Here is a 10,440-nt window from a genome sequence, read left to right as displayed (position 1 = left end):
CCTGTGTGTGTTCTCTGGTGTAATGTCAGACCGCTAGATGTAGTAAAACTCCTCCCACATTGATCACAGCTATAAGGTGTTTCTCCTGTGTGTGTTCTCTGGTGTACTGTCAGAATGCTAGATGTAGTAAAATTCCTCCCACATTGATCACAGCTATAAGGTTTCTCTCCTGTGTGTGTTCTCTGGTGTTGAGTCAGATGGCTAGCTTGAACAAAACACCTCCCACATTGACCACAGCTATAAGGTTTCTCTCCTGTGTGTGTTCTCTGGTGTATTTGAAGTTCTGATGAAGATTTGCAACCTTTCCCGCAGTCAGAGCAGCAATGAGATTTCTTCCCTGTGGGTCTCTGCTGGTGTTTCTTGAGGTGTTTTGATTTGGAGAGACTCTTCTCTACCCTGTCAGCATCATGAGGTTGTTGAGGCCCCCCAGAGGATCCACGATAGTCAGGTCCCTCTCCTGTGGGAACAAAAAGTCAGACAGGTGGTTTAAGACCCACAACAGCAAAAATACACTGTAAAAAGGTGATGCCAACAGCGTAGCCATTATGTTGTCCAAACAATGATGTCTGGAATGAATGTGAATTATTTGACATTCGTCTTAAGACAATCAAGTGAACAACAGTCATATTTTGTCTTGTTTTCCCATTAGTGGTAACATCGATGATTGTATGCAAGAAATACGTTTTTAAAGTTGTTGAAATCCTAAGCAGTGTGCCAGACAACTTTTGGTCTCCAATATAGGCACATTTCAGTAGGTCTATGTTGTTAGGTGAAGTTATGAGTCTACAGTAGGTCTATGGTATTGGGATAACTAGCGGTTTCCGCATTAGCATGGAGGAGTTTCTGCAACCAAATTGCGTTTTAGCAAACAGAGGGCAATGCAGAGAGCGATGCACCTATTTGGGGATGTCTGATAGTATTTACGCACCACCACTAATGATTTGTGGAGCTTCTCAAAGTAATTTTCTCTTCACCTCAAACAGCAAGTAAACAAAGTCTTACAAATACTTTAACGAACTATTGATTAGAGTAAAATATTTCCAGCTCTCACTCTTGATAACCACTCGACATGAAAGGGAAAAAATGTAATGCTCTGATCCAGCGGAAATGTCATACAATACCTGATTACTTCTTATCCCTTTCACAAGTAGCCTACAGCTGTGTCTGTCCCAAATTCTCTGGTGCGGGAAACTGAGAGCCCAGAATATTTTATACAATGTTGCTATCATGTTGTTTCAGACAGACCTAGGTGATAGAACTTTAAACAGTGTATCAACTATGTAGACAGGCCATGCTCAGCCAATGCGATTTATTTTTATCTGGATATTTTCTAGATGTTTTTATTTGTTGGCTTTAGGTAGGCTATTTTTACATAGTTGGCAATGGCAATAAATTATATAAATCTAAATAATGTTTATTTCTATGTATATAGAATATAGATCAGTCACAGACAATGATTTTGAGATACGATTAAAAAATTAAACTGTTCCAGTAAAATGTGTATATGAAAATCATAACTGGCACCAGATCAGTAGAAATTATCAGAATTTTTTTACTTCAAATGGAAAACGTTGCCGACTGCTGTTTTAGTCTATTACTGAAAACTTCAGGAGCATAACGTCAGAATTTAAGGCCAGCAGCAGCGGGAGGAGGAGTTTTTTTTTTTCTTATGGTTAGGCTATTTTGATCTCTGGTTCCCTCGAGTCATTTGTGTGTCGCGATTATTTAGTAAAAACGGGTGATTAATATGTTGATTATGTAAAGAATATTTGCTGCTCTGTGGTGTGTAATGAGGAGCAACCAGACACTTGGACGCATTTATGAAATTGCTTATTCCAGTTACTAATAAGCATGCACCCATTAAGAAAAGGACTGTAAAAGCTGTTAAATCCCAGTGGAATGATGAGGAATTGAAAAATGGCATGGTTGAGAAGGATGAGGCAAAAGGAATGGCAAATAAGTCTGGCTGTACAACCGATTGGCAAACATCCTGCAAATTGAGAAATCATGTGACTAAACTGAATAAAAAGAAGAAAAACGACAAAGACAAATGACAAAGAATGATAGTAAAAAGCTTTTGAGAACCGTACATACAATTTTGGGAAAAAGGGCAAACTATGCTCCATCATTAACTGAATCAGATGGCTCATTCATCAAAGCCCACTACTTTCATGATTTTTTTCATTGGCAAGATTAGCAAACTTAGGCATGATATACCAGCAGCGAATGCTGACACTACACTTCCAAGTGTATCTGACCAAATTATGAACGACTTTAGAATTCCGTAAAGTCCGTGTGGAAGAGGTGAAAAAATTATTGTTGTCTATCAACAGTGATCAGCCACCAGAGTCTGACAATCTAGATGGAAACTTACTGAGGATAATAGCGGACGAAATTGCCACTCCTATTTTCCGTATCTTTAATTTAATCCTAATGGAGAGCGTGTGCTTTCAGACTTGGAGGGAAGCTAGTCATTCAATATGTCCTATGCTCTGCATAGTTAGCTCCAGGTAAAATGTTGTACTTATTCAGCCATTCTGTGACCAAAAACAAGCTACATATGGACAGTGCCAAAATAAAAAGACTCTGGAAATGAAAAAGCACCGCAACCTAGCTGGAAATGGGACAAACGGACCCCCTTCTGTGGTAACAGACTGGGACGATTTGTAATCAAATCTAATTCCCAGGAACGGGGTTTATATGAACCACAGAGACTGTGTGGGATAATAACATGGCTCTGTCCAACCCTGCTTGTTCCCTCGACTCAGCTACCAACCAGCCATCTCCAACAGGGCCCTTTACCTGTATCAATAGACACTTCATAGTGAGCTACAGGTAGCAATCAGCCATGAATCCCAATAATGAGCCACCTATGGGAGGGGTATCCCCTTGTGGACAAATATCTAAATGTATTACTGCTACCCTGGGGAGATTGATATACCCCTTGAACATCGGCTCCAACCCTCGTTGGATGTGGCAGGGCTTGCAAATGATTGCAAACTACAAAGGGAAGCACAGCCGATAGCTGCCTAGTGACACGAGCCTACCAGACGTGCAACATTACTTCCATGCTCGCTTCGAGGAAAGTAACACTGAAACATGCATGACAGCATCAGCTGTTCCAGACGACTTTGTGATCACGCTCTCCGCAGCCGATGTGAGTAAGACCTTTAAACAGGTTAACATTCACAAGGCCACAGGGCCAGACGGATTACCAGGATGTGTACTCCAAGCATGCGCTGACCAACTGGCAAGGGTCTTCACTGACATTTTCATCCCCTGTCTGAGTCTAATACCAATATGCTTCAAGCAGAACACCATAGTCCCTGTGCACAAGAACACTAAGGTAATCTGCCTAAATGACTACCGATACTGAGTGGACGATGGTGAAGAACAGTGGAGTGAAAAGGGCTAAAGTTGGTAATGAAAAGCAGTTTATGGTCGGAGTGGGAATTATCAGCAAGGATGTTTTTTTGGGGTGACCGGTTTGCGGTCTCAAAGATGGTGAAGTGGAATTGGTTCGAGTGACCAGGAGCAGTATGATGCTGATTGTGTGTCAACAGCACAAAAGGAGAAAGCTTATTGTGGTTTAGGGATAACATTTCAGGAAGATGCATGTTGATTAAAACAAATGATAGACGCAAGGTTTTACTGTGGTTTGGTGAAGTGGTTCTCCCATCTTGTGTAAAACCTGGGTAAGTGAGATCTACAGAAGCCGCTGCAGTGTTACAATTGTAAAAAAGGTTGGACATGTTGCAAGTGTTTGTTGAAGGAATAAATATGTCGTAGTCAGATGAAGCATGTTGTAATTGTGATGGGAATCACGTTCCCGAGTTCCTGGAGTGCCCTGTACGGATGAATGATGTCACAGTAGCTAGGATGATCAGGCCCATCCAACAGGTATCCTATGTGGAGGCAGTGAAAATAGCTGAAGGAGAAGAGAGGAGAAGGTAGTGGATGTCCCACAGTCTACAGTAAAGCCATGCAGGAGAAGGATCCCAACACACTAATAGTGAACAAGGTGGACTTTGTTGTGTTTATAGCGCAAGTGATAAATTGCATTAATAAAGTATTAGCAACCTTCGTCTAAAACACGCAGTTTCCGCATTAGCTTGGAGGAGTTTCTACAACAAAATTGTGTTTGCATTGCCCTCACTGCCGCAGTGATAAATTGCATTAATACTAAACTAATAAAACATCTAAGCTAGACATCATTGTGAAGGCGGCAAATGGATTTCTGGATCTCCAGGACTTCAGACAAAATGTTACAGGGAGAACTGAATTTAGACGTTCCAGCCCTCTCAGGTTCATGAACCTGTGTGGGGATCTGAATAGTACCATTTTTGTTCGAAATTCAGGGTAGTGGAGTGAATTTGGTTCGTGTTTATTTTAGGTAATTAGTAAGATTTGTTAATCCCATTTTTTTGCATTTTGGTTACTGTAGGTGGCAGCAATACACCTGATGAGTGTAGTCTGACAAACCTCAGCGAAGAAGACATGGTAGGAACCAAAGTGATGGTCAGTATTTCCAGTTGATCCTAATTAGATGTTACATTACATGTTGTTTTCTTACTTCATGTAGCCTGCTAGCTAGCCAACATATTCATACTTCGCCTACTCCTCTCTGATAAGATACCGTTGCACAAACATGCTTCTCTAGGCCTACAACAGCACTGGTACCAGGCAGTATTAGCTAGCTACGTTTACTCTGACTCTTAATACATTTAGTAAGCTAGCTAGCCCGCTAACTAGCGATTAGCACACAACATTATTTAAGCAACACCTTGCTAAGAAAAATACAATCTTTCACCTTTAATGTAATGGCATGAAAATAATTGCCAGAATATTATACAATGACTTAACAGCTCTAACAATTTGACCCCAACAGGAAATCTACACTGGCAGTTATAGAAAGACCCATTTACTATATAACCATTGATTTTTGAAGAATAGAACTTACAAATGCCTCAAATGTTTCTACCATATTACCCCACCAGAAACCACTGACACCGGCCATATTCAACATGTGTTGACTGTTATTAAATCCATCAGTTTTTCTGCTCTCTAATCAATTCAACAAACATTGGGTAGTTAGTTAGAATATAGTTACTAGACTAGCAAGTTTGATGTATAAGTAGCCAACTAACGTTAGGTAGCTAGTTAACATACCAATACACTGCTGTAAAGATATGCTATGCGTTTGGTAAGGATAGTGTAGCTAACATAACGTGTAACGTAACTTATTTCAAAAGTCATTACTTTTACATTTCCTTAAAATGTTCTTAGCATTTGTCATAATTATTTAAAGCAGGTCATTTGTATCGGCTCTCGTTGAACTTCTTCCACCATTATTTTCCACCATTTTCTTCAAATCTGAAAATGATGTGAAGCTACGCCCATTTCCTGAAGAATTGCATTATGCACCCTAAAGTACTGCGTGTATATGTCATATTTTGGCGAATTTAGTACGACGAATTTTGGCATACTAACTACATCATACTATGACCAATAAGCACACTATATACTCCATTAACATCACAAATAGTATGGTTAGTATGAGTATTCTAACGCAGCTCAGGTCACTGGGCAGCCATTTTGTTCGTTTAAAAACTAGGTTTTCCCTTTAAAAAAGCAACACAACATTCAATCAACCAATCTGCAGTTCAACCAATAACAAAGCTGTAATTACACCACTATTTTGGAAATAGGATGGATGGGGCTGGAGAAATGTAACTACTCTCAAATTCATAGACAGACCTATGGATGCAAGGACTGACCATCCATGATATCAACATTATAGTTTTAACCATGTTGAGGCTATACAGTGTTGGTTTACATTGTTTCTAAACATTGGAGTAAAAAAAGTTATTTGGGATTCTGATGTGGTAAACAGTTGAACTAAGCTCATAAGGCATTCGTTATATTCTTCAAGAATCAATGCCTATAAATAAATACATAATTTAAGAGTCAATATGGATGTAGCAATTGCAAATGTCCCCTTTAACACCACACATCAGTTCAACAACTGCGGAGTTTGTGCTTCTGTTTTAAGACAGTACTTACTAGTGTTAATCAGGGCCCCTTCATCGTTGGAACCATCGGACGCCTTAAGATGCGCTTGGGAAACCGGGCCGAGATATCCAGTTTCCTCCTCTTCTTCATTTTCCGATGTGACAGTCACCTCCCCCTCCTCTTCGTTCACTGAAATGTCGTCGTCCCCCTCTTATTAACTCTGAACGAGTCTCCCTCTTTAACTGTGACGTCTTTCTCTTCTTCTTTCACGGTAACAGCCTCAACCTCTACTTGTTTTTGTATTGTAACAGCCTCCTCTTCCTCCACCTCTTTCACGAGAGCTTCTTTCTCCATCCAGACGACCGCCTCTTCTTCAGCAGGACCGGGGTTAAGTTTGAGACTGGAGCTATGAGGCAGGTACTGAAGTCGCTAAGCGGTATAATTCAAAGCAGTGTCCCTTTATCAGCAGCACGTGATCAATGATGTCTGAAGAATAATTTCGTCGAACACCTGATTGGTTTGGTATTGGGCTCGTTCGACTTTGCAGCCGACAGTGCAGGTGGCTGCTGACTCATTCACAAATCACCTTGCATCTTAAATAACTACTCATTATTATTTATAAATCAGTCAGCCAGTCACCGTTTACCCACAACTCAGCATGGACTTGATGCTCTCGATGAAGGCCAGTGGTTTAGTAGCAGACCTGAAGGCTACGCTGCTACGGTGTGGGACGTCATCTGTAAAAATGTGGCTGTTCTAAATTCTGTGTGCTGGTTGGTTATGCTGTTTAGGCTAATAGCTAGTTGGCTAAATAGCTCAAGTCATGAGTGCAAACGATTGGTTTAATTTAAAGTGATACATTTTAAGTTATTTCTGTTGTAGTTAACATCATAGGTAAGGATTGGTTGATTTCCAGTTTTTAAGATGATTGATGAGAAAAGTATCGTCCAACCATCTGGTAACCTGTTTCATGCGCATTAAAGGTGAGATTTCACTGCTTGTATTGATGAAGGAGTGTAATTGATGAAGTTCCTCTGCTGTCCCCTGGAATAGAAAGAACACGTCATCAATTAAGACTTTTTCAGAACCTGATGAGATGCTAGAATGGATTGTTAGGGCTGACAATCACATTCTTCTCTAACAACCCCACATACAGTTACACATAATTAGATGCTATTTTTTAAAAGTACAATGACCATAATGACCTGAGCGCCTACTTGTCTTGTCTGTGTTTCTTTTTCACCTGCTACGTAAAAGAGACTGAAGAATGTGTAACAGTATAGCTCCGTCCCTCTCCTCGCCCCTACCTGGGCTCGAACCAGGGACTCTGCACACATAAACAACTGCCTCCCACGAAACATCGCTATTAGCGCACACCCCCGCTAACTAGCTAGCCATTTCAACATCGGTTACAAATGCACAATGGTCAATGCTATCTGGGATTCTTGGGACATCCCTACCCTAAACCCTAACCTTAATCCATATCTTAACCATTTTAAATGTAAACTTCAATGGGCTAGGGACGTCCCAAGGATGTATCGCTACCTGAAATTACACAATCTAAGTGATTGATAGTTGGTATTCAGCAGTCATAAGCCTTATTTATTTTAATGAACTACTAAAATTGTGATTTTGTCAGACAGCAGCTCTACACTTTATTGAGTGACTGATCCATTCATCCTTCCAACCCTCCTCAGCCTTCCTCTCCTCTGAAGACCCAGTGAGGGTGGAGCTCAGTCAGAGAGCTGTTGAGGGACTGGTTAGGAAGAACACTTCTACAGCCTGAGAGGTGAGAGGTCACACGTGGTTAGATGGTAAATATTTATGTCCCCTTAGTGGTTCATCACATCAGCAAAAGGGAATATGTTCCATCATCCATGTTTATTACATTAGTGCAAATTGACCACTGATATTGGGGTAATTTCCCACCCCTTTGGCTGTAAGAAAGTTAATTTCAAATCAAAATCAAATCAAATTTATTATATAGCCCTTCGTACATCAAATGATATCTCAAAGTGCTGTACAGAAACCCAGCCTAAACCCCAAACAATGCAGGTGTAGAAGGAAAAAGGAAAAACTCCCTAGAAAGGCCAATACCTAGGAAGAAACCTAGAGAGGAACCAGGCTATGTGTGGTGGTCAGTCCTCTTCTGCTGTGCCGGGTGGAGATTATAACAGAACATGGCCAAGATGTTCAAATGTTCATAAATGACCAGCATTGGTCCAATAAGAATAAGGCAGAACAGTTGAAACTGGAACAGCAGCACGGCCAGGTGGACTGGGGAAGGAAGGAGTCATCATGTCAGGTAGTCCTGAGGCATGGTCCTAGGGCTCAGGTCCTCCTCCAAGAGAGAGTAGAGAGAGCACACTTAAATTCACACAGGACACCGAATAGGACAGGAAGAAGTACTCCAGATTTAACAAACTGACCCTAGCCCCCCGACACATATAACCACTGCAGCATAAATACTGGAGGCTGAGATAGGTCTCAGGCACACACATTTGTTCTTTGCTATTATGGTCATTTGTGCAGAATGTACTTTTCCCCACTCATTCACCCCACCTCTTTACGTTGCTTATTTATATTCAGTGGCCTGACTGCATCCAGACTGTCAAAGGCCCATCCTGGTAGATCTGAACCTAATGCAGTTTGGAGTGATCAGATGACAGAAGTCACATTTAGGTGCCAGGTGTAACTGAGGCCATAGACGCTGTGTTTACCACTCCACCACACCTTCAGCAGGCTGGAAAATGAACCCTAATATTTTAAAAGCAGGGCAACAACGTCAATATAATTGTAACCAAAAATGTTCAGTTGGTTGCATAAATAATTATGATTACTAAATGTTACATGAAATGTATATATGAAATATTCGGTTAAAGTCTTATTTTCAACGTCTTTTCAATGACATTTTGCTAGGTGTGATCTCCCCAATGTCAAAACACAGTTTTAAACGTCTCCAAATCAATAACCAATATCAGAAACAGTTTGGGATAAATTGAAAACCTAAACATAAAATGTGCTATATAGACAAACATCTGCCACAATAATCATATTTCTTGTATTTTTTAAAACAAGCTCCTTATAAACTGCACAAGCACCAAAAACGCTGTTGTTTTGACAAGAAGCAATAAATCATTGATATCGATTAGAGGGGAAATTAGGTTGTAACTAAAAAACACATGGAAATGGGAGATATATTTTACCTCACTGGTTAGAGGACAACCTGCAGAAGACAGTCAGCTACATTTTGGAGTGATGCATTTAAATTTAGGAGTCACTAAACAAAGGAACACAACACTTATTTGTTATAACTCATCGATATCATGTTGAAATCAAAAATCATTTGTGCAAGAGGAGAGAGATGGGGTTGCACGTCCTGTTAAAGCTAACAGCTCAAAAACCACACTGAATCTGGGAGTAATGTGTACATCCCTGGTTAGAGGACAACTTGCAGAAACAGCTTGATACATTTTGAAGTGTTGCATTTAGGTTCAAGTGGATCACGAACGTGGTAAGTGTAACAAAACAATGTTTTTGTTAATCACTTTTTGTTAAATAATACTCTTCCATTTCAGAGCCTGGATTTTCCCCCTGAGGCTAATATCCATATCATGTTGAAATCAATAGAACAGGGGACAAATGTTTAGGGTTCTACATTGTGACGTCATTAAAATACTCCTACTACAATGTTAAAACATTCTACATTGTGACATTTTTCCATTGATATCATGAAATAACTCATTCATGTATGTATTTTCTGATGTTTGATCAGAGATATTTTATTAAAGTATCTCTTGGCACACTGATCACAGCTATAAGATTTCTCTCCTGTGTGTGCTCTCTGGTGTGATACCAGATGGCCAGATTGACCAAAAATCTTCCCACATTATTCACAGACAAAATTTCTCTCTTGTGTGTATTCTCTGGTGTTGAGTCAGAGTTCTTGATGCAGCAAAACTGTTCCCACATTGACTACAGCTATAAGGTCTCTCCTGTGTGTATTCTCTGGTGCACTGTCAGCGCTCCAGATTGGGCAAAACTCTTCCCACATTGATCACAGCTATAAGTCTCTCTCTCTTGTGTGTGTTCTCTGGTGAACTCTCAGATCTCCAGATTGACCAAAACTCTTCCCACATTGACCACAGCTATAAGGTTTCTCTCCTGTGTGTGTTCTCTGGTGAACTCTCAGGTCTCCAGATTGACCAAACTCTTCCCACATTGACCACAGCTATAAGGTTTCTCTCCTGTGTGTATTCTCTGGTGCACTGTCAGCGCTCCAGATTGGGTAAAACTCTTCCCACATTCATCACAGCTATAAGATTTCTCTCCTGTGTGTGTTCTCTGGTGTGATATCAGGTTGCATTGTTGAGTAAACCTCTTCCCACATTGAGTACAGCTATAATGTTTCTCTCCTGTGTGTGTTCT

The 10,440-nt window shown here is 40.4% G+C and overlaps 1 long non-coding RNA gene across 1 annotated transcript; it reads right to left on the bottom strand.

Moving 5' to 3' along the window:
• Positions 1-222: 222 nt before the first annotated feature.
• Positions 223-6,912, bottom strand: LOC116365524 (uncharacterized). Its single transcript, XR_004208128.1, has 2 exons — positions 6,064-6,912; positions 223-457 (listed from the first exon to the last, which is right to left on the bottom strand). It is a non-coding gene; the product is annotated as an uncharacterized LOC116365524 (long non-coding RNA).
• Positions 6,913-10,440: the final 3,528 nt, after the last annotated feature.

Source organism: Oncorhynchus kisutch, unplaced genomic scaffold (assembly GCF_002021735.2).
Source record: "Oncorhynchus kisutch isolate 150728-3 unplaced genomic scaffold, Okis_V2 scaffold1264, whole genome shotgun sequence".
Lineage (NCBI taxonomy): Eukaryota > Metazoa > Chordata > Actinopteri > Salmoniformes > Salmonidae > Oncorhynchus > Oncorhynchus kisutch.
Note: the sequence above shows the minus strand (reverse complement) of the source record. Positions and strands in the feature narration are given on the sequence as shown.